The sequence below is a fragment of the Trifolium pratense genome, linkage group LG2, assembly GCF_020283565.1.
Source record: "Trifolium pratense cultivar HEN17-A07 linkage group LG2, ARS_RC_1.1, whole genome shotgun sequence".
Lineage (NCBI taxonomy): Eukaryota > Viridiplantae > Streptophyta > Magnoliopsida > Fabales > Fabaceae > Trifolium > Trifolium pratense.
Window position 1 is genome coordinate 10,313,734 of NC_060060.1, and position 22,071 is coordinate 10,335,804.

A 22,071-nucleotide genomic window follows, 5' to 3' on the forward strand; every position below is an offset into this window, starting at 1 on the left:
GTAAGCGATTAATTATTTTTACAGCTGTTATTCATAAATGTTTCTATCAACCTGTGAGTCTACACTATTCTCGTGCGCCCCCACCTCTGCTAAGCTTTGTCCTTGTTTATGGATCAGAAGTGATTACTGATTAGTTAAGTGAGAATGATAATTTAGTGAAGTAGTAGACTATGTAGTAGAGCTTTGGATTAAGTCTTAATTCTATAATAAAATCTACTTTTTTTAAGGGAAAAATTATTCTATTTATAAACTTATTTGATGTAGTAAGACTGTCTGCGCATATCGAAGAAATAATTGCACATCAGAAAGATTTGATTGGATGTATACAAATTTAGCGTCCGATGTTAGAATGATTATTATTATACCTTTCTGAACAAGGAATCAGCTCACAAGTCTAACACACGACTTCACCTTGACATACGGGTTTTTTAAGCCAATTAAGTTACTTTTAAGCCTGAAAACCAACATTTAATATTTTTAGCGATTTTCTGTGTTTTATTTTAGATATTTTCTCACATTAATGTTTCTTTTTAGTATTTAAACATTTTTGGGTTGTAGTAGGAAGGATTATCTTTATCATAATAAGTTTATCGCTTTCAAATTTGTGTTTTCGTTCTAAGTTTAATACTTGCTAACACTTGTGTTTTCGACTGCATCACTATTTTTTTATTTTTTTTATAAGCATCACTATTTTATCTCTAATCTAGTTTGAGACCCTTTTAACAGTTTAGACTCAAACTTGAATAAAATTGGATTCATCGCAGCCAAACTCCATGCTGTCTAATCAAGGTCAAATGGTTAAAATTTTAACTTCAATTTTTTCTTAGCTTTTAATATTATTTTTTTTAAAGAAATTAAATTAACTCATCCAAATTAACTTCAGATTCTTAGTTTTTTAATTATAAAATTTAGCTTTAAATTTCACAGCGGATCTTATATTGAACAAATTCTTTTTTTTTTTTGGTACAAATATTGAACAAATTCATATGTGATGTGTTTGTATACTCTGACTCTGTGAGCCTCAAAGTTTTTTTTTTGTTTTTGATAAGCCTTAAAGTATGTTGTGAAGTTGATTGCATCGGACGGTGATTAGAGGAATGGCTTAATGATTAGGCTGTGATGGATAGCATTGTAGAATCTCTTGCGTGATACCCTACATAACGGTTTTAATTGCCTCTAATCACGCACCTAACCCCACCTTCCCTCCCTTTCACTTTCACTCTATTATTTTTATTTTTCGTTTTTTAAAATATATGAAATATTTGATTATTCTTTTTCTTTTATACCTCAGTTCTAAAATGAGTGAACCATTTTAATTACATACTCTATTTACATATCTTACTTTAATCCTATTTTTCTACTAATAAATAAAAACAAATATTAGCATATAAGATGTTGGATTCGTCTTGATGACTATTTTCAAAATATCATATTTTTATAATTTTTACTATTATACAATTAAAAATATAAATCGTCAAAATTATGAATCAGCATGCGTAACGCAGTCAACTGACTCACTCATTATGAGACGGAGGGAGTAGTCTGTTCGGATCAATTTATTTTTGAGTTTATGAAAAATAGCTTAGGTAAATAAATAAATTTTATGTTCACTTTTTTTATTGATAATTATGTTAATTCATAAGTTATCACTGACGAAAATTGTATCTTCATTAGTTGTTTTTTCATAAACTATTTTGTCAAGCTTATAAATAGTACATAACAATTTACTTATTTGTATAAATTATTTTGCATAAACTTAAAAATAAGTCAATTCCAACGAAAACTTAATTCATAACTTGCCAATAAGATAAACGCTCTATCTATTCCCAAATAAGTATTGTAGTATACCAATTTTCACAAATTAAAAAAAGAAAAAGAATATGCACATTTTTTTTTGTAGTGAAAAATATGCACATTCTACCGTCAATCAATTACAACTATGTTTTTCGCCACGTCATCTCACTTAACCACACTTTTTTTATATGACATGAAAGGTTGAAGCAGCTATGTTATTTTTACTAAGCTATTAAAATAGAAAATAAGCTATAAAAAACTAAAAATAATAATTTTTAATAAGCCATCCCTCCCACGCCCATTTCACCCATCATTTTATGTCTCATACTTATTTACCAACTCATTATACCACATCCTCTCCTTTTCCCACCTCAACCATTACACAATTTTTCTATAGAACCTAATTTAACACTTTTATACTATGTACATTTGGCCTACCTTTTTATTTAGAGTCTTAGACAGACATACCTTATCTCATTTTACTCAATGTATTTTGTGAGTTTTCTCACTTTCTTTCACCCCATAAAAAAAATTAAGTAAAGACTCGATTTTAGAGATAAAACATGAGTAGCTTTAAGTTTTCTAACATTGATCCAACTTTTCTTCCAAAAAATCAATCTTATCTACAAACTAAAAATGAGTAATTCTAAAATCTTCTTCATTTTCAACTTGAAAACCAACTTACACAATCTTATTGCTTCAAAAAATAACAAATTAAAGCCTTCAATTGCGATAACTTAAAATAATTATTTCCAAAACAATAACTTTTTAACCCCCTTTTTTTTAATTAAAATCAATAATTCAATTAAATAAAGAACAAATTGATCACGTCATTTTGTAAAAAAAAAAAATAGCATTGTGTACCTCTTACATTTTTATTCCTGATAACAGCTTCCTTCTCTTTTTTTTTTTATTGACTAAGATAACAGCTACCTTCTTAAAAATGTATATATGTAGCAAATTTTAAATTTCAGGTTCAAAAAACAAACACAAATTTTGGTGTGAGGAAAAAAATAAAAAATAATTTTTTTTGTCGAAATGGAAGAATTAATGTAGGTGTGCAATACAGTTTGGTGGTATATTTAACAATTGGGTCATGCTAACCGGTGCCCCCGGGGCACTGGTTAAGAAAACCAAAATTAAAAAGTTTTGAAAAGAAAATAACACTTTTTAAACTTTCGAGAAGTTGACTGCACAAATTCCAATACCAAATTACTATTTTTGCATCCTTAACTAGTGCCCCGAGGGCACTGTTTAGCATTTTCCTTAACAATTCCCTTTTCAAATATATAAACGCAGTTGCTCTTTCAATAAATTGTCCAAGTCAAAGCCCATAAAGACTACACCTCAGACTATATATGGCCAGAAAGTAAGAGTAGCCCATAAATATTCTCCATCAATAGCTCTCTTTGGGAACACCACAGTTTAAGTTTATTATGGCTTATAGATTATATTTTATCGGTCCATTATTATAAGTTACTATTGAAATTTTTTATGTATATTAAGAAAAATTGATACAGTAATTAATGCATAGTTTTTAGATATTATAATTACTAAATTGTCCTTAACGAAAAAATGTACTACTCCCTCCGTCCCAAAATATAAGGGAAAATTGGTCAACTAAAGTTGATGTATCTAGTCCAAATTTTTAACCAAATACATCAACTTTCTTTGACCAATTTTCCCTTATATTTTGGGACAGAGTAGTACCTCCGTGACGTTTTTCTATGATTTTGTTGTCCCGTTTTACAAGGCTATTTTCAAAGTTTAAGATACATTAATTAAATTTTCACAAAAATACTCTTAATTAAATGAAGAGAAATAAAAGATCATCATTTCTCTTAATGATTGAAGGGTAATTTTGAAAAAAAAAAATGCATATTATTGATAAATTTAATGCGAAAATTATTTTTCTTAGTCTTGTGCATTTGTCAATGATTTCAGACGGAGTATTTATAGTTAACTTTTCTTCATTGTTAAAAATACACGTTGTGTGGTTGCTATTGACACTAAAAGCATTCTGTCAATTAATGGATAAGCATTTGATTTATCGGATTCAACTAATTTTTGACACAATTCACCAATAGTGAACATCTAAAAATTGACATATTTAAGCGCATCAAACTCGTAATGTTGCAACTCATATACCAATGAAGTCTTTTCTTAAAAAGAAAAATTTGCATTGTAAAATTTCTCACTAAGATTACAAATGTCTTAAGCATTAAATAACTTGAATTCATCGTTGGAATTTAAATATGCACTCAATATAACAAGTTCAATTGTCTGTTCACTAAATCTACTATGTTTGTTCACTAAATCTACTATCTACTATATGATAATGATCTTAAACGGTCACAAATTTTTTTTGATGATGAGATCAAATTAAATATGAAATAATTCCAATTATTGCTTACTTCTCTAACCTCTCACACCTTTCAAATGTGAATTAATCTTATCTTATTCCAGTTGCTTAGTTTCACCTTTGCTGTTTTGAAATTAGATCCTCTCTTTGTTTATTGAAATTCCAGTTGGTTTCCAACATATCTATCTCCCATGAGAGAAAGTCTTTTTATAGACACATACATAAATAATATTTGTTAGACACACTCACATGGAACAAAAAATAAATAAAGAGAAAATGGTTAAAGTGGTATAAACTGATGTGATAATTTTATTTTATTTTTTATTTTTGTGATGTGTGTGCGTCTAAAGCTTGTGCTCAAATGATTGTGCCTAAAGGGCTAATAGGTGTATCTCCTCTCACGAATAGATCCCTACAAGAGAGAATCTATATCTATAAATTTTTTATACGAAATAATTTGATTTTTTTTCTTTTCTGAAAGTCCCAGTTGCACCATAAAAAAATACCAAATTGACTCACATTTTTTTTAAAAAAATATTCTATAATATCCCTGTGCATGGCAGGCAGCAACATGGCGCCCTTTTTTTCTCGATTGTTTGGGAGGGTTAGGGTTTATGGTTTTTAAGAGTTAAAACTAGACTTATTATTATTATTATTATTATTATTATTATTATTATTATTATTATTATTATTATTATTATTATTTTTTACAGTCATAATTATTGAGTATACGGTATCAATGATAACCCGTTTTTACTCGATAATAATTAATGCAAAGTAGACTGATTTCATAATTAAATGCATATTAATATTTACAATCATATGCTGATCTCATTTATAAACCGAATTAGGCAATTTAAAAATAAACATTTAATTTAATTTGCCTATTTAAAAGTTGATATTTTGTACTGTATAGTGATTAATACTGTAATTTTTTTTTAAAAAAATCAATTACCCAAACCCCAAACACCTCTAACCCTAAACCTTAACCCTCATAAACCCTCTAACCCTTTTAATATACAAACTATTTTTTTGAGTACAGTTTTTTTTTTTTTTTTTGCATAAATGCCATTTCTAATTTCTAATTACAATATATTGAGTTCTGGAGCACCGATAGCATACTAGTTTAACTAAACACAAATCGCTTATAAAAAAAAAAAAACTAAACACAAATCATTTAATTTTGGAGCATGGGTTGAGAAACTGTCATAAGAGGCACTTTTGTGCTCCAAACACACAGAACATGACCCGCCTAAAATCAATACCATTGCCAACAACAAAATGTTTTTTTTTAATCTCATCAATAAATGGTGTACTTGTAATATTAATGCTCTTTTCCATGCTGTGAGTGAACTATAGTTGTGACGAGTTGAGATCTTCTAAAAAAAAGTCCATAAAGACTACACTTCAGACTATATATGGCCAAAAAGCAAGAGTAGCCCATAAATAAAATTTCTCATCCCACCCACTCACTTTCTCACCTACCCCCATATTTTTCCATTTTTGCCCTTGGTCAAAAAATTCGTAACGCATTTTCCGAATTTTTTTTGCCTTTAAAAACAACTTCGGAATGTGTTTTCCGAATTTTTTCCAAATTTGAACTAAAAAAATTCGGAAAACGCGTTCCGAATTTTTTGACCAAGGGCAAAAATGAAAAACAGGGGATAGGTGAGAAAGTGAGTAGGTGAGATGAGAAATTTTCGCCCATAAATATTCTCCATCAATAGCTCTCTTTGGCAACACTGCAGTTTAAGTTTATTATGACTTATAGATTATATTTTCTCCGTCCATTATTATAAGTCTTTATTGAATTTTTTTATGCATATTAGGAAAAATTGATCCAGTAATTAATGTGTAATTTTTAGATATTATAATTACTAAACTGTCCTTGATGAAAAGATGTACTACTTCCGTCGCAATATATAAGACGTTTTTCTATGATTTTGTTGTCCCGTTTTATAAGGCTATTTTCAAAGTTTAAGATTCATTAATTAATATTTCACAAAAATACTCCTAATTAAATGAAGAGAAATAAAAGATCATCATTTTCTCTTAATGATTGAAGGGTAATTTTGAAAGAAAAAAAAAATGCATATTATTGATAAATTTAATGCGAAAACTATTTTTCTTAGAGCATCTCCAATGGTGATACCACTTTGGGTATCATAATTACTAACAAGTGGTCTCTACAATGTCATGTAATATTTATGCAACTCAAACATATTTTACTCCAATGGTGATACCACTATTTGAGTATCATACATTAATGACAAATAGTAATGTTTTGACATATATGGAAGCTATTAAATTGAATTTATATAACAAAAATAAAAATAATAATAACATTAAATTGATGATATACCATATTTAAGGTACCAGTATCATCATTTTTGATACCCTTTGTGTCACGTCATGAAACTCCAATGATAAAAATGTTAAGGTACTGTATTATTAGTCTATGAAACTCTCTTAGATACCCTTATTGGAGATACTCTTAGTCTTGTGAATTTGTCAATGACTTCGGACGAAGGATTTATAGTTAACTTTTCTTCATTGTTAAAAATACACGTTGTGTGGTTGCTATTGACACTAAAAGCATTTTGTCAATTGATGAATAAGCATTTGATTTATGGGACTCAACTAATTTTTGACACAATTCACCAATAGTGAACATATAAAAATTCATCAAACTCGTAATGTTGCAACTCATATACCAATTAAGTCTTTTCTTAAAAAGAAAAATTTGCATCAGTAAAATTTCTCACTAAGATTACAAATGTCTTAAGCATTAAATAACTTGAATTCATCGTTGGAATTTAAATATGCACTCAATATAACAAGTTCAATTGTCTGTTCACTAAATCTACTATGTTTATTCACTAAATCTACTATCTACTATATGATAATGATCTTAAACGGTCACAAAATTCTTTTGATGATGAGATCACAATTTTAATTTTTTACATCTTCCGTCTCAAAATATAAGCAAAAATTGATCCAAAAAAATGAATGTATTTAGTTCAAATTTTTAACCCAGAACATCAAATTTATTTGACTCATTTTTGCTTATCTTTTGGGACGGATAGAATATAATTGAACAAGAGATATGAAAATATTTTGCATTCAAATTCAAATCACTGATAGTCAACTCCGTATCCATCACATGGATACTGAAAAATAAAAGAAGCTGAAATCCTCAAAAAAAGTTATTCACAGAAGAACAAAGAAACAGTGTCTTGGTAGGCATGGTCCCCCTAAATATTTTTGAATATTTTTTTATACTACTATGGCATAATTTTACTTTTGGTCCTCCTATTCTATTAAACTCATAAAAATGGTCACTTTTTTAGTCAAAATTTTGGCTCTATTTTCATACTTGGTGTATATTTGATCTCAAAACATATGTTTTTCCAACTAAAAATAGTATTTTTTACAAAAAAAGGTGATTTGTTTCCCCAATAATGTTCAATAAAAAAAAATCTTTTGTGAGATTAAAACTCGCCTTTTTTGATGTAAAAAGTTTCATTTTTTTTTTCTTCTTTTGGTAAGGTAAAGTTGAATTTTAAAGACAAAGTGCATAAATTAAGACCAAAATTACAAACATATAAAAATAAATGCCAAAAAGTTCTACTTAAAAAAAATTGTCTATAAAATGTGATTCACAATATTAGCTTTAAATTTATCTTATAACTTCTTATATATATTATGCTTTCAAAATTTAATTTTTCTTTACTAACTTATGTTTTTAAACTCGGCCCCCTTAAGCTAAAATTCTGGCTCCGTCCTTGTTGGTAGGGTGAGTGATTGTTTTCTTTCAATCGAACGTTTGTTCTGCATCGTAACTCCATTTTTGCTATTACTTTACAGGGTCGTGTTGCTTCTTGTATTTGCATTTGAGAGAGCTTAACCACTTTCTTGTATTTGATGGCGACTTAGGTTTAATTCCATACTTTATGTAATTGAAGGGCTCATATTCAGCAGTAGGCACCACAACAAAGGTTACCGCACGACCGGTTCTGGAGCACCGATAGCATACTAGTTTAACTAAACACAAATCATTTAATTTTGGAGTATGGATTGAGAAACTGTCATAAGAGGCACTTTTGTGCTCCAAACACACAGAACATGACCCGCCTAAAATCAAAAATGGAAAAACATGGGGGTATGCTCTCTTTTCCATGCTGTGAGTGAACTATAGTTGTGACTATAAATATTTTGATTGAAGAAAATGCAAAAAAAAAAAAAAAAACCTAGTTGTGAGGCATATAACTATGAGCTCTATGGAAAACCAAACCATTGCTATTGGGACTTGACTCACTCACACATTGCAAATCTATCATCAGATACTGTTGAAGAAATCTTGGAACATAGGCGGTAGGCCTATTCAGTTGAGATTGTGGCTTAAACTTGTTGCTTGGGAGTCAAGGGTCCTATGGATCCTTTCTGGTGCATCTATTATTGCCTACCTTTTCAACTACATGCTAAGCTTTGCTACCTTAATATTTAGTGGACACTTGGGTTCTGTAAAGCTCGCTGGTGCATCTAAATAGCTAGTGTTGGAATTCAAGGTCTTACTTATGGAATTATGGTATGATTCTTATATATTTTATCCTCATTTCAATATAGAGTTGTTAGTGACTTGAAAATGTTTATCATTATTATATTATATACTCCCTTTGGTCTCATATATAAGTGAAGATTCATTTTTCAGGTTTATCGAATAACTGATGTATCTAGTGCATATTATGGATCAGATACATCAGTTATTCAATGAACTTAAAAAAGAATTTTTGCTTATATATGAAATCAGAGGGAGAAGCATATATAGCATTGTACCTATAAACTTTATCTTTAATATTAATGTTCAACCTAACTATGATTTTTTGATATATTCATATTTGTTATTTTCCTTAAATAGATAGGAATGGCAAGTGCAGTGCAAACTGTGTGTGGACAAGCTTATGGAGCCAAAAAATATGCAGTAATGTGCATCACATTGCAGAGAGCAATAATCTTACATTTAGGAGCAGCGGTGATTCTAACATTTGTCTATTGGTTTTCTGGAGATTTTCTAAAACTCATAGGACAGACAGAGAGCATAGCCGAGCAAGGCCAAGTTTTCGCTCGCGGTCTTATTCCTCAACTCTATGCATTAGCATTAATCTGTCCAATGCAGAGGTTTCTCCAAGCACAGAACATTATTAATCCTCTTGCAGATTGTTGAAAGTTTGAATCAATAATATTATTATAGTTTAATAGAGTTTATTGAGTTTCTTAGGATTCCTATTGTTACTCTTTTTAACTATAGGAATTATGAGTATTAGTTGGTGTGTTACAAATTTAAGGTAGTTTAATTCTGATTTATGTTTATGTTTTTTATGTTATGTTTTTCATGTATTTAAAGGATGATAATATCAATAAAATTATGTGAGTTGTATTCCTCCTTCCTCTAAAAAAATACCAACAGTGGTATCTAGAGCTTTTTTCTTGAGGGACCTAGTGAGGTTGAGAGTTCCATCAAACACACAAAAAAAAAAAAAAAGAAGATCAAAATGCAATCAGAAAACTTAGCCATAAAATTACCAGTTTTTGAGGGTAAAAATTATCACTTATGGGCAACCAGAATGGAAGCTTATCTTGAAGCTAATGATCTTTGGGAGGCTGTTGAGGATGAGTATGAGATTGATCCATTACCGGACAATTCAACGGTTGCACAAATTAAAATTCATAAGACGAAAAAGCAGCGAAAATCAAAGGCAAAGTCTTATCTCTTTTCTGCTGTTTCTGAAGCAATCTTTACAAAAATTATGACTCTGAAGTCAGCCAAAGCAATATGGGATTTTCTCAAGCAGGAGTACGAAGGAAATGAGAAAATCAAAGGGATGCAAGTGCTGAATTTGATCAGAGAATTTGAGATGCAGCGGATGAAGGAATCAGAAACAATCAAGGAGTATTCTGACAAACTTCTAAGCATCGTCAACAATGTAAGATTGCTTGGAACTGAATTTTCTGATACAAGGATAGTCCAAAAAATTCTTGTAACTGTTCCTGAGAGATTTGAGTCCACCATTTCTTCTCTAGAAAACTCCAAAGATTTGTCAACCATTACTTTGTCAAAATTGGTGTATGCTTTGCAAGCCCAAGAACAAAGGCGACTTATGAGGGAGGAAGGCACGATTGAAGGTGCTTTACAAGCAAAGTTGAAGCTCAATCAAGGCCACAAAGGAGAGAAGAAAAAGGCCCAATGGAACAACTACCAGAAAGGAGAAGGTTCTAATAAATTGAGTAGTAAAGCTGAAGATGAGCAGGCAAATTATCCTCCATGTCAGCATTGTGAAAAAACAAATCATCCACATTTCAGATGCTGGAGTAGACCTAATTTCCGTTGCAACAAATGCAATCAGCCGGGTCATATTGCAAAATTTTGCAAAAATGAAGTACAACCTAAAGTTGAGGCACAAGTGGCTGATCAAAATGAGGAGGAGGAATACTTATTTGCAGCAACATGTTTGTCTACCGACAAAAATAAGAAAAATTGGTTGGTTGATAGTGGATGCACACATCACATGGCCCATGATGAAGAGTTGTTCAAGAAGTTAGACAAAACAATTGTTTCAAAAGTTACCATTGGCAATGGACAAAGTGTTGATGTCAAAGGCAAGGGAGTTGTTGCTGTTGAAACTCTCTCAGATACTAAATATATTTCTGATGTTTTATTTGTGCCTTAGTTGAATCAAAATTTGTTGAGTGTTGGACAAATGCTGGAAAAACACTACACTTTGCATTTTAATGACATGAAATGCACCATATTTGATCCTGTTGGTGGTGAACTAATGTCTATTAAAATGAGAAATAGAAGTTTTCCGATAGAGTGGAAGCAAACAACAATGCATGCATCTCCAAGTGTAGTAGAAGCCTCAAATAAAGAGAAGAACGGAGTAGAAATTCTCCAAGGCCAAAACTCTAAAACTGCAGAAGAAAAATTTGATGATAATGCTAATTTTTCTGTTAAAAAGTGTGAACCTTATGCTGAAATTTTTGAAATGTGCAATGTTGCTATGGTCAATCCTTTGGGTGATGCAAATGTGGCAAGCATGGATGGTTGGAGAGTTGTCATGCAGGAGGATAAAAATATGAAAGAGAAAAATGAATCTTGGCAATTTGAAGACAAGCCAAGAGATCAAAAGTTGAATAATGTTAAGTGGGTTTATAGAACTAAACTTGATCATAATGGTTCTAAGAACAAATTTCAGGAAAAATTGGTTGACAAAGGCTTTCGGGAACATGAAGTTTATTTTTCTAATGATTTTGCTCATGTGGCAAGTCATGAAGGGGCAAGTTTTGAAGCTGAGAAAATCTACAAAGTTCATTAGAGAAGTTGAGAAGTCCAAAGAAGAGAAATTTGAAGTCAATAACTATTGATTCAAGGAGGAGTGTTGAAAGTTTGAATCAATATTATTATTATTATAGTTTAATAGAGTTTATTGAGTTTCTTAGGATTCCTATTGTTACTGTTTTTAACTATAGGAATTATGAGTGTTAGTTGGTGTGTTACAAATTTAAGGTAGTTTAATTCTGATTTATGTTTATGTTTTTTATGTTATGTTTTTTATGTATTTAAAGGATGATAATATCAATAAAATTGTGTGAGTTGTATTCCTCAAACCTCTAAAAAAATACCAACACAGATATGGCAGTTGGAGTCTTCCTTCTTCATGTGCTTCTTAGTTGGCTAGTTGTCTACGTTTTAGACTATGGACTTCTTGGTGGAATCTTGTCATGTTAAATGGATTGTACATCATTCTTAGCCCAAGATGCAAAGAAACTTGGACTGGCTTCACTATGAAAGCCTTCACAGGAATTTGGCCTTACTTCAAGCTCACAGCTGCTTCTGCTATGATGTTATGGTATGATTCTGCATCCTAATGTTCACTGTCTGACATATATGCGTGCTTGATTGCTTAGAAGGCGAATTTTGAGCTCGTGTTCGCTTCAAGTAGGTGAAGACAAAGAAAAGATATGTAAAAGTATACACCCCAGTTAGGGTTGGGAATAAGCTAGTCCGAGTTATGCTTTGTCAAGCCTGAGCCTGATCCTTCAAAAAACTGAAGGCCCTGAGCCTGGTTTGTGGCCTGTCATAGGCTTATTTTTTAGGCCGGCCTGACCTATTTCCAACCCTAACCCCAATCAAGAGTAAACAACCATTTGGATCCTTGAATATGTCAGGCGGTATCATTATATTATAGCCTCTGAATGAATAAAAATTACAAAAACATCCTCAAATGTGTCTTCTGCCAGTCAATTTGGTCCTCAAATGTGTTTTCTTTTAGTGGTCTTGAATTCTGTCTTCCGTTTGGATACATATTCAGTGGCCTCACACATTTAGAGACCAACATGAGTATTTACTCCAAAAATTAAAGTTATTAATATTTTCAAAATCTTTAACTCAAATTCAGACCAGTTTGCTTTGATAATAATATAATAATAAAAAAATGTTTCTTATTGTAGCTTGGAGATATGGTACAGTCAGGGACTAGTACTCATATCAGGGTTGCTCTCCAATCCCACAGTGGCACTGAATTCTCTTTCAATTTGGTATGTATGTTAACAATTTCTCTTAGAATAATCTATCTTATTATTTGCCAACATGTTATCTAACCATGATACTTATTCCATTTTTAGCATGAATACTTAACCTGGGATATGCAAATTGTGTTGGGTCTTGGTGCAGTGGCCAGGTTAGAACAATTGACGAAAACAATGTTGTTTTTCATAATTTAAACAAGTTCGACACAAACATGTTAAAAGTATATATGTCCTATCTATGATTGCAGCGTGCGAGTTAGCAATGAATTAGGAGCAGGTCATCCAAGAGTAACAAAATTGTCTGTCTTGGTAGTGAATGGAAATAGCATGATAATCAGTGTAGTTCTCTCTGCGATTGTTATGATATTCGGGGTTGCTTTGAGCAAGCTTTTCACTACTGACTCTGTTGTCCTTGAAGCTGTATCTAACTTGATACCATTGCTTGCCATCTCTGTCCCTGTCCTCTTAAATGACATTCAACCTATACTATCAGGTATTCAGGTAATAAATAAAGTTATAATCAAAACAAACACCAGTTTTGGTTTTTCCATACTCGAATCTGATCTTTCCTATTGATTGGAAAATCTCACTCAGGTGTTGCAGTTGGAAGTGGATGGCAAGCTTCGGTGGCTTATGTAAACTTGGTTTGTTATTATGTCATTGGTCTTCCTGTTGGATGTGTTCTTGGCTTTAAAACTTATTTAGGAGTAGCTGTAAGTTTAAAACATTTCTCTCTAACTGATTATATATAGTTCTTTTTTTTTTCCACCACCAGTAACCGGTCCACTGGACCGGCAATGATAGCTGCATCGGCAACAAATGTTTTCCCATTTTCCATTATATCGCCTGCCTAACTATCTTTGTCGTCACCCTGGAAATAGGTATTGCCAATGCCAATAAGTTTAGTTAACCAACAAAAAAGGACAATGGTTTTCAAAACAAAACTTCAAACTAATATCTACCTGTGTCCCAGCCAGCCGAAGGTCAAGACCCTTGGCCAGGGTATGTATAACAGGCAGGTAGACCATGACCACCAGGGAGCGATTGTTCCTGTAAGCAGATATATTATATAGAAGGATAACCATATGTATGGAGTCACTTATTAATCTCATTTTTTACAGTACTTACAACTATATATTATAGTGTGTAAATGAGAATTTGCCACTTAATGATTGTGTCCTTCAAAGTTCACGTAGAATGGACATGTCTTCGCTGAATTCCTGTCGTACATTAACAAAGTGGCGATTGTTAGATGAGATGCTCATAGTAAACAATAAGTTGAATCAAACATTTGTGATTTCAAAAAATTAAACTCAAGTTCTTCCTAAAGATTTGTTCTAAAGAAAACTCATTAATCATTTTTAACGTCTTGGTTAACTTATCTTCTTTTATTATGATAATTATGCATCCTGTCTTCTCATCTGCTATGTTTTTTATGTATCACCCTTCCTTTTACATCTTTGGTTTATCTTTTCTTTTATTTCTGACTTCTCTAACCTCTCTCTCACACCTTTCAAATGTGAATTATTCTTATCTTATACCATTTATTGCTTAGTTTCACCTTTGCTTTTCTGAAATTATATCCTCTCTTTGTTTATTGAAATTCCAGTTGGTTTCCAACATATCTATCTTCCACGAATGGGCCCTGCAACAGAGAATCTATATCTATAACTTTTTTATATGAAATAATTCAAAACTTATAAAAGCTATGGGCGCTCTCTAGCTTAACCTGAGAAATTGTTTAATCTGCACGTACATAGCTAATTCAGGGAGAAACATGATGCGTATATATATTTGTTTCTTAAGAAAAAAGTTACACACTCTCTATACATCTTATTTAGATATATATTTCTAATCAGTTCAAAAATTAATAAACATTATTTATAAACTTATCAAAATTCGGTATCAATATACCGACATATCAAAATAATAAGTCTACCAAACAATTCACCAAAAATATCAAACTGTATACTACAGATTTCGTTGACTATATTACTAGTACTACCGACATATTGTGTTTAATGCTGAGGAAGTCAACAAAGAATTTATTAACTTGGACATAGTTACTCAGCAATTTGGAAAGATACAGCTAAATAATTTTATTTTTCAGAGATACAGTTAAAGGATGATGAATAGCAGCATGCAAATTTGGTGTTTTTATGTCAAAGAGTTTAACGACTAAAAATTTCACCCTAAAAATGAATAAGTGGGATGATTGGAGATCGGAAAGATGGACATTTACGGTCCATCATGACTCTCCAGCCATTTTCCGACAATTATTGATAACATTAATATGCTTATCGACGGTATTGGCCCAATGTCAGAGGCTATATATTATATACTTACTTCTCTCATGCAGAGGAGTCAGATACATTAATATTTTTACTCTTAAAATTTTTGCTTCACACTCTTCCTACTTGAGCGTCGGAGCATCTACAAATACAAAATCTCCCTCTCATTCATTGGAACAAAAGTAGAGCCCCACCGAACAAGGTCGATTCTTATCCAGGTTCGATGATTTCTAGAGTAAAAAAAAAAAAAACTCTAACATAACTAATAATCACTAAGCCACATAATATAGTTTAATCTTTGAATATCTTGCTGTACTTTTAATTAAACTAGCAGGACACCCGTGCGTCCGCACGGGAGTCGCGGCGTTGCCGCTCCTCACTTGGTAAGATGAAATGATATAATATTTGGTAAAAAAAAATAGAAAAAGAACAATGGTAAAACCATCACAAAAAAACTTTAGGTCTCCGTATTAATTTAGGAATATAAATATAGATAATGTAGAAATTATGAAGAAAAAAAATAGGCTACCTTATTAATATATTAGTAAAAACATAGGTGTTGAAAAATCACAAAAAAAAAAACTTATGTTCATGTATTAATATATAAGTATAAATATAGTCCCGTAAAAATTGTTAAAAAATAGGCAATCATATTAAAATGTTAGTGAAAATATAGGATAGGTCTCGCAACAGTCATCAAAATAATTAGGTCATCGTATTAAATATGAGTATAACCAGAAAAATTGTAAAAAAAAATAAACAACTTAATTTTTATTTTATTTTTGTTTCAAACAACTTAATTAATATATAATTAAAAGTATAAGTCCCGTAGAAACCACACAAACAAAAAAGTTTTCATATTAATATATGAGTTTAAATATAGGTCCCGCAGATGTTATAAAAGAATGTGCAAACTTATTAATATGAGTAAAACACATAGGTCCACATGTACCAAAAAAAAAACACATAGGTCCCCAGAAATCACACAAAAGATTAGGATCTCGTATTAATATATAATTATAAATATAGGACTAAAAAAAATAGTTAAAAATTGAAAACTTCACTTGATAACATAAAATAGTAATTTATTGGGAAGTAGATTAAAAGATTAAAAAAATAGAAAGATATAATAATATTTGGTAAAAAAATAGAAAAAGAACAATGGTAAAACTATCACAAAAAAACCTTATGTCTCCGTATTAATATTTGAATATAAATGATAATGTAGAAATTATGGAAAAATAGGTTACCTTATTAATATATATTAGTAAAAACATAGACCTTGTAAAAACCACCAAAAAATTAGGTCCTTGTATTAAATATATGAGTATAAATATATCCTTTTAAAATTATTAAAAAATAGGTCACCGTATTAAATATGAGTATAACCCGTAAAATTGTAAAACAAAATAGGCAACTTAATTAATATATAAATAAAAGTATAAGCTCCGTAGAAATCACAAAAAAAAAGTTTCCATATTAATATATGAGTATTTTATAGGTTCCGTATATGTTATAAAAGAATGGACAAACGTATTAATCGTATTAATATGAGTAAAAAACATAGGTCCCGCATAAACCACACAGAAGATCAGGTTATCGTATATTAATATATGAGTATAAATATAAGTTCACAAAAAATAATTAAAAACTGTAAATTTTATTAATAAGAGTAAAACCATAGGCCCTGCGTACGTGTATGATATAAACTGTTGTTGTTTTGTTTGGCACACCTTGTGCCAATCAGGACTCATTATTAATAATAAAATTCATTTTAGTTTGTTAAAAAAAAATACACAGGCACCGCAGAAATCACACAAAAGATTATATCCTTCTGTTAATGCATGAGTATAAATATATGTCAAGAATGAGCAACCTTATTAATATATTAATAAAAAAAATATATGGCTCGTAAAAATGAACAAAATAATTAGGTCCTTGTATTAATATTTGATCTAGTATAACCCGTAAAATTATAAAAAAAATAAACAACTTTATTAATATATGATTAAAATTATAAGTCTCGTACAAATAAAAAAAAAAAAGGTTATCTTATTAATTGATGAGTATAAATATATAGTCCTACATAAATTATTAAAGAACATGAAATCTTATTAATAAGAGGAAAAACATATGTCACTTTTTGCTTTTTCATAGCCGCCCCACAACAACAACATAGTAAACCCTACTTTTTGCTTTTTATTCTTGTTCATCTTTTAAAGAGGGGTGATTTTGGATCAATTTTGATCTAAAATCACCCCTTTTTGATTGTTTTATATATTTTTTTTATTTAAATAAGTGATTTTTCACACATTCTTATGTTTCATTTGAGTTTTCTTTTGTTGTTCTTGTCTGATGTTGTTTTAATCCCGTCTTAGTGCAGAGGTTTTTTGTCTTGAGTTCGCGTCTTGGTACGGTGTCCGGTTTAATTCCGTTGTAGTACAATGTTTGTTTTGTTCAGATTTGCAGATTTGCTCCGATTCAGATTCAGTGCAGATTCACACGTACTCTACTTACTTGAATAAATGAATATTGTTTGTTGTTAGTCTAAAAAAAAAAAAGAAAAACATAGGTCCCGTAGGATTCACACGAAAGATTATGTCCCCATATTAATATATGACTATAACTCGTAAAATGATAAAAAAAAAATAAACAACTTTACTAATATATGAGTAAAAATATAAGACCCGTAGATATATCCATAAAAATTAGGTTCCCGTATTAATTTGAATATAACCCATAAAATTATTAAAAAAAAAAATAGGCACCATAATATTTTAGTCCTTTTTTTTCTCCAATAATTTTCTTCCGCATAGAAAAATCTCATAAGAACGAAAGTCATATCTTTCTTATTAGGGTAAATGATCATTTACCCCCCTGCAAAATAAGCAAATTTTCGTTTACCCCCCTATGCAGATTTTTTTTCTGTTTACCCCCCTGCAAAAAATAGATTCACTCATTTTGCCCCCTGTGTGTACAGCAGGACATGTGAATGTGCAAATCTGCTGACATGGCTTGTACACGTGGAAAAAATAATTAATATTTATTTTTTAAATTCCACGTCAGATAATATATTTTTTTTAAAAAAAATTTCTACAAAATAAAAAAACGGATTTTCTTTTTTTTTTTCCCAAAAAAATCCTACAAATAAATTTTTTTTCCTACAAAATTTTTTAAAACATTTCCTGCAAAAAAAGTAATTTTTTTTCCTACAAAGAATTTTAAAAAATTTCCAACAAAAAAAAATGAATTTTCTTATTTTGCTCCCAAAATAAATATTTACTCCAAAATAAAGTTTATTTTCGAAATAAAAATTTTAAAGATTTATTTTCAAATCTTTTTGAATTAAAAAAACATGATCTTTATTTTTTAAAAACAAAACATTATTTTTGTGTTAATCTCTTTGAATTAAAAAAAATAGAAAAAGAAGTTTATTCGTATTTTTCTCTTATACCAAAATCATTTGTCCTAGAACTAGAAAAATAGAAGGAAGCAGAAGACAATAACGAAGTAGAAGACGATTCCGGTGATTGAAGAAGATGACGGCGAATATGATCACGACGGTGGAAGCAAACCGGCGAAGATTCTGTTTTTTTTAAATAAAAAAGATTTGAAAATAATTTTTTAATATCTTAAAAATAAACTTTATTTGGGAGAAAAATATGAAAATTCATTTTTTTATTTTAGGAAAAAAATTATAATTTTGTACGAAAAAAACTATTTGTAGGAATTTTTTAAAATTTTGTAGGGAAAAAAATTTTATTTGTAGGATTTTCTTTTTATTTTGGAAAAAAAATTCGTTTTATTAATTTTGTAGGAAAAAAAATTTAAATGTTTTTTTTTGAAAAAAATATTATCTGACGTGGAAGTTAAAAATAAATATAAATGTTTTTTCCACGTGTACAAGCCACGTCAGCAAATTTGCACAATCACATGTCCTGCTGTACACACAGGGGGCAAAATGAGTGAATCTATTTTTTGCAGGGGGGTAAACAGAAAAAAAATCTGCATAGGGGGGTAAACGAAAATTTGCTTATTTTGCAGGGGGGTAAATGATCATTTACCCTTCTTATTATATCTTTCTTGTGTGATTTATTTATGGTTTTGTTTCTCTGACTCTTTGTAAACTTTTGTAGTCTACCTCGGTACATCTTGTGTTGGAGAGGTTTTCTATGTTAATATATCTCATTTTGGTTTGTTAAAAAAAATATTAGTCCTTATATCAAAAACAAAAAATCTTTAAAAAAAAAAAACTTCTAAAAAATGTCATTTATTTTTCAACTATTTTCAACTTTGTATTTAATTTTTACTGTTTGTTTAAAACTAAATGTATCATTCACGCGCAACTGTAGAGAATAATCCTCTTGAGGTAACTGACAATTTTTATTGTTTTTGTCTCACCATTTTTTTACGGGAGTTTTTCAGTTTTTTCCCACCATATTCTTGTATTAAATTAATTAAATTTATTGAGTTGAACTACAAATTGAAAATTAACTTAATTAAATATTGGATTGAAGTCCATAAATCAAGTTGAGTGAATCTAAAATAACGAAACATAAACAATAAATGATAAAATTACACTAAAGGAAGGGTTGAACTCAAATAAAATATCATAAATAAATGGAAACAACATCATGTACCTCTATATTGTAAAAAAAATAAACCATACATTTGTTGTCTTATTTGGTATAATGCACTTATGACGTTGAAATAAAGAATTTCATTGAATCTCTCCTTTTATTTGTAATGAATTTTACTCTCTTATTATAAAAAAGAAAAAATAAATAAACACTTCCCCTTTCTTTTTTTAACTTAACTCATGTTGATTATATGTGTCAAAAAATGAAAAAGAGGCAAATTAGGAATTTCATATGTACCATCTTTTCTTATATAGTAGATAATTCATAATCAAACTAATTCAATTTTCTCCAATTTTCAGTTTGATTGGTTTTTGGATTGTCATTTGGAGAGAATAGAATAGTTTCCAATCCGGCCACCTCGAAATGTGTTCCAAGTTAGTTAGTGATACGATAGGAATAGGATCAAATAAAATTCACCTAGAAGCTTCACTATTCAATGTTACCCTCTCATCTCATCTCATGCATTTTGGATTAATATCATAGAGTATGTAGTTGGGACCACTTTGACAATGGACACTCTTATCTCTATTCATATCTCTCTGCACCTTTCGCCGGTGACTGAGGGAAGTAACCAAAAGCTGTAATATAATGAGTTTATCTGCCAGTTACCTTCTGACAACTGTCATGTGACTCTGTGGACCTAACTATATACTTTTGTCCTTATTATTATTATTATCACCATCTCATTATAAAGTGGTAGTAAAATACTACTACTATATTGTCTGTCAATGATGAATTGGTTTAAGAACTCTGGATTATGCAATGAGTCTTAGTAATTCATAACTGATGTTTCTTAGTTTTAAAAGTTACTTAGTTAGTTACAACTTGTGGATGAGTTAGTTACTTGAAGTGTTGTTACTTGTTTTATAAGCAAGAGTGTATAGTCGTATCAGATTAGGGAGTTCAATGGATCGGATACAAAAGATGAAAAAAAACCAAAAATATACTGGTATGATTAATTGAAGGCAAAAGCAAACAAGATTGAGTAAAAAGGAACCAACCAACGATGGATGGCATAAAAGTTAAAACAATCATCTGGTTCATGCACCCGCGTCCAGCATTCAACTATCATCTTTCCAATCCAAATCCTTACCGCTATCTCATGTGGTCCCGATCATTTACAACCGTTGATTTTAAATGCTTTCAACTTTGACCTTTCTAATCAACGGTCAACAACAAATCCCTTTCTATTAGGAATAACCCCACACATCATGGGCGGTCTCCTTCGCTGATAATAATAAAAACATATCTCCATCGTAAATAAATGTACTTCATGTATACACTGGTTCTATTTACTTACTTACAATAAAGTAGCAAATATAACCAACAAGATGGAACTTTAATTACTTGCTTTAATAGATTTGAGTTTTTTATCACTTGAACTAATACAATACATTATTGGTTGATCATCTCATGATCTCATACAAGTTTTTTTGTTCTACATAAATGTCATTTTTTTTAAGTAGTTTATACCGGTTAGAAATTTCATCCTTAAGGTAAATAAATGGGATGATCGGGTTCGAATTCAAGCTCACTGTATATATAATGCAATATTTTTGTCAACTGAACAAATAATTAAGATATATACTAGGATATAAACTACTAGAAATGACTTTATTTCTTACCTTAATTAGCGTCATAGATGAGAAAATAAAGTCATTTCGAGTATACCTAACAGATAAACTTAAAAAAAGTTCCTCTATAGGCAGCACAAGCCCAAATTTTATTGGAGGTCTTAAGTTTGTTTAATATGATTTTTTTATTTCGTCCCAAATTTTTTTGTTTTTTATTACTAAAACATAACATTCATTCAAATAGATAGATACATCAGATACAAGCACAAATTCAATAGCGCTAAAAACGAAAAGGATGAATCTGCGAACAAACTCATAGCATTTAAGTTAATAGCATAAAACAACATACTCAGGTCTACAAATAATGTGACAAAATAAAAGTTATCGAAATATTCATGTCTTCGGATCTTCATCGTTGATGACCTTGTCATTGATTAAATCTGTAGTTGATTAAAGTAGATCTGTTAATCTGAACCAAACGAACACCGTAAAAAAACAAGAAAACAAACAAACACCGCACGAAGACGGGATCAAACAAACACCGCACGAAGACGGAACACACTGAGATAAAGAAATCACAAAATAAAACAAGAAAACTCTAATATGTGTGAAAATCACTTATTTAAATTAAAGCATAGAAAAACAGATGCACATGGGTGATTCCGGATCAAAGAACGACCCAAAACCACCCTTTTTGAAACAAGAAGAAGAAAACTCTCTTTATAGAAATTTTACTGAAATTTCTTTTACTGAAATTTTACCTTTCTAATTAATTAATTTTTTGTTGCTTTATAGAAATTTGCTATAAAAAGGCCTTCCATACC

General features: G+C 30.2%; 1 pseudogene; it reads left to right on the forward strand.

Annotated features, from left to right (window-relative positions):
- Positions 1-8,302: 8,302 nt before the first annotated feature.
- LOC123904140 lies at positions 8,303-13,911 on the forward strand (annotated as a pseudogene).
- The last annotated feature ends 8,160 nt before the right edge of the window (positions 13,912-22,071 follow it).